We start from the raw sequence: 4,498 nt of genomic DNA, 5'->3' as shown, positions 1-4,498 counted from the left end.
TTAATTCTCATTAAAAATTAATTATTGAGGAGTTCAATAGGCGCCGATATTTGTTAAATAGTGACATTGCGAAAATATAAAGAGTAATATATAAAAATTGTAAGGTACAAATACCTAATTCAGGCCGAGATGGGTATATCTATGATTTTGTTAATAATTATACTCCTGCTGTAGGACAACCTGTGATAGAAAATTGCTCATTTGTTGTAAATATGACCGTCATTTATAAGCTGCTATGTATCCCAAATGGGAATTTTGATCCTAGCAGATGGTTGAATCATAGGTCATGACCGAGATGTAAGACAATGCTCTATATTGGTGACAGATAGGTGGCAAATATTTGCAGTACCAGGGTGTTCCTTGGTAGTCTCCTATCCAAGTACTTAACCCGGCCCTCCACTGCTTGGCTTCCAAGATCAGATGAGATTGGGCATCTCCAGCGGGGTATGACCGCAGACCTTATGCTCACCTTTGTCACACTGTGTCCAAAATTGGGCACAGATAAGAGCCGATTACCGTTTTTATGTGAGCCACAGGTGTCGACACAGCTAATTTGATGTGGAGAACAAGAGATTTTTTATCACGGATGATAAAGTATAATAAATGATTAAATACCCATCTAAGTTTTCAAGGCTTAAGTAGTCGCAATACAAGTAGAAAAAACCTATATGCTACACAGTTATCACTTGTATGTGAATCAAACATTAAATATTATAATAACTGTGCAGAGGAAGGAAACCTCCAAATTTGGTCTCCAAAACCATAAATAAACACATGAGATTACACTATGAATTGTAAGAATCAAATACCATGAGCAATGAAAACTTCAGCTCTAAAAAACAGATCAAGAATTGTTTTCAAGTAATAATGAGTTGATGCTGAAATAGATATGGATTTCTTCAGTGTAAAGAAAAAAAGAACGTTTGTGTGTTTAAATGGGGTCCAAAGTTTGCAGATGTGTCCACATCTGCTTTTTGATAGAGATAAAGACCCCAGTATGATTGTACTTAATCCTTTGCTGGTGATAATTGACTGTCACTTAATCATATAATATGATAGTCTGAGTACACTATGAATAAGATTTTAAATGGTACCTGTCCGTGCAGTGGAAATGCACTGGTGCATAAATAATTTATATTATTCAAACTTGGTGTACAATCATAGAGTTTATATCCTACTTGTATATTGAGGGAGATCCAGGTATATGGAAGGTGCCGGCCGCGTCTGCCCGCGTCTGCCCACGTTGGGCCTGCTGCCGTGCTCCGGCCGCACTGTGCTTCCTGTTGATCTGGTTCCCTAGGCGACGGACTTTGCCGAGAACGGCTCGTTGCGGTCACGTGTGCGCACCACGTGACCGTGAGGATGTTGTCTCCTTCCTCCTGACGTACGTTTCGCAAAAAGCTTGGTCACAGGGCGTCAGTGGGTTCAAGCCCATTGATTTGTTCTTATAATGGTGATACTTATCAGCTGATTGGTTCTGAGCAAAAGATTGATAGGTATTTTGACCTATCATAATCAGTGTCATATTTGCTGGTTCCCATAGAATAGTATGTCATGATTGACAGTTAAGAGGACCATACAGCATTTGATAGTGAACAATCATATGATTATTTTAAAAAAAGAGCTGGTAGGATTATTTCAGAGTGCTATTTACAAAAAATAGTTAGGGTACTATTTACAAAAATTGATAATAATAATAAATAAGGATATGATGATGATATCAGTTGCAAAACAAATAAATACGATATAAAAAGAGGCCTTTTCTTGTATAAATGTAAAAATAGGAATAATAATGAATAATTATTGTAATGGAGGGTGCAAAATATTATAAATATGGACAGCACTTAATGTGCCTATAACTACATTGTGGTAATTATATACACTATTGGAAAGAGATAAATAATTATAAAAATAAGGATGTTGTTGGAAGGTTTATGTTGGAATAATTATACAATTATGTAAAAAACACTAACTATTTGTGAGTAATTGACAATGACTACTAAAAAATAATAATAAAAACAAGATAGAGAAATGAGGGGGTGTCTATGTAATTATGTGTGATGCATATGTTATAACATTTGTTGGCAAAGTAATTTAATGTGCAAAAAAATATATATAATAACGAGGGCATTGTGATGAAGAATATTATTGTATACGGAAAAAAACAGTGTATATACGTGCATTAATATGCATATATAAGTGAATGGAAGAATGGTGAAATGTAGAGAATATAGTAAAAACAATATATTGTGAACCCATAGTGTGTATATGTGTGTATAAATATAAAGATAAAATGATTATAGTGGCTTAGATGTATATTTAATAATGCAAAAAAAGGAGGGGGGGAGGGGGGGTTTATTTGTCAATATGTGCAATACATTAAAATACCAATAATTAATATATAAAACCTGTTATAATGTATAAATAAATTAAACAACCCTTTTAAGAAAATTATATAATTATATAATTAATTAATAACAATATTTCTTTACTGGATTAAAATGAGTGATACAGATTATTGTCGTATTGATTTACTATATAATGTCTACAGAGTTATGTTAATAATAAATTGTAAAATCTAATTATTGTAATATTCAAGATATATCATGTTTGCTGATTATTATGATTGCAGTGCATTGAACTTTGCATTTCATGATAAATAGCAAAATAAATGAAAAGGAAATTAATTAAAGGAAAAAGAAGAAAAATAGGGGGGGAGGGGCAGAAAAAAAGGGGGGGGGAGGGAAGTTAAAAAAATTGGGATTGCTGTGTTTAATTTAAGAAAACTCCATAGTTGTTGTTTTCATTCATACCAAAAGGGTGGATGGTGCCTAATTTAAAAATCCACTCACATTCTTTCTTCAATAGGATATCTGTTATAACATATGCATCACACATAATTACATAGACACCCCCTCGTTTCTCTATCTTGTTTTTATTATTATTTTTTAGTAGTCATTGTCAATTACTCACAAATAGTTAGTGTTTTTTACATAATTGTATAATTATTCCAACATAAACCTTCCAACAACATCCTTATTTTTATAATTATTTATCTCTTTCCAATAGTGTATATAATTACCACAATGTAGTTATAGGCACATTAAGTGCTGTCCATATTTATAATATTTTGCACCCTCCATTACAATAATTATTCATTATTATTCCTATTTTTACATTTATACAAGAAAAGGCCTCTTTTTATATTGTATTTATTTATTTGTTTTGCAACTGATATCATCATCATATCCTCATTTATTATTATTATCAATTTTTGTAAATAGTACCCTAACTATTTTTTGTAAATAGCACTCTGAAATAATCCTACCAGCTCTTTTTTTTTAAATAATCATATGATTGTTCACTATCAAATGCTGTATGGTCCTCTTAACTGTCAATCATGACATACTATTCTATGGGAACCAGCAAATATGACACTGATTATGATAGGTCAAAATACCTATCAATCTTTTGCTCAGAACCAATCAGCTGATAAGTATCACCATTATAAGAACAAATCAATGGGCTTGAACCCACTGACGCCCTGTGACCAAGCTTTTTGCGAAACGTACGTCAGGAGGAAGGAGACAACATCCTCACGGTCACGTGGTGCGCACACGTGACCGCAACGAGCCGTTCTCGGCAAAGTCCGTCGCCTAGGGAACCAGATCAACAGGAAGCACAGTGCGGCCGGAGCACGGCAGCAGGCCCAACGTGGGCAGACGCGGGCAGACGCGGCCGGCACCTTCCATATACCTGGATCTCCCTCAATATACAAGTAGGATATAAACTCTATGATTGTACACCAAGTTTGAATAATATAAATTATTTATGCACCAGTGCATTTCCACTGCACGGACAGGTACCATTTAAAATCTTATTCATACTGTACCCAGACTATCATATTATATGATTAAGTGACAGTCAATTATCACCAGCAAAGGATTAAGTACAATCATACTGGGGTCTTTATCTCTATCAAAAAGCAGATGTGGACACATCTGCAAACTTTGGATCCCATTTAAACACACAAACGTTCTTTTTTTCTTTACACTGAAGAAATCCATATCTATTTCAGCATCAACTCATTATTACTTGAAAACAATTCTTGATCTGTTTTTTAGAGCTGAAGTTTTCATTGCTCATGGTATTTGATTCTTACAATTCATAGTGTAATCTCATGTGTTTATTTATGGTTTTGGAGACCAAATTTGGAGGTTTCCTTCCTCTGCACAGTTATTATAATATTTAATGTTTGATTCACATACAAGTGATAACTGTGTAGCATATAGGTTTTTTCTACTTGTATTGCGACTACTTAAGCCTTGAAAACTGAGATGGGTATTTAATCATTTATTATACTTTATCATCCGTGATAAAAAATCTCTTGTTCTCCACATCAAATTAGCTGTGTCGACACCTGTGGCTCACATAAAAACGGTAATCGGCTCTTATCTGTGCCCAATTTTGGACACAGTGTGACAAAGGTGAGCATAAG

The 4,498-nt window shown here is 34.0% G+C and overlaps 1 pseudogene; it reads right to left on the bottom strand.

Moving 5' to 3' along the window:
• Positions 1-337: 337 nt before the first annotated feature.
• Positions 338-458, bottom strand: LOC135051633 (5S ribosomal RNA; annotated as a pseudogene).
• Positions 459-4,498: the final 4,040 nt, after the last annotated feature.

Source organism: Pseudophryne corroboree, chromosome 2 (assembly GCF_028390025.1).
Source record: "Pseudophryne corroboree isolate aPseCor3 chromosome 2, aPseCor3.hap2, whole genome shotgun sequence".
Classification (NCBI taxonomy): domain Eukaryota; kingdom Metazoa; phylum Chordata; class Amphibia; order Anura; family Myobatrachidae; genus Pseudophryne; species Pseudophryne corroboree.
This window is presented reverse-complemented; position numbering and strand designations above follow the sequence as displayed.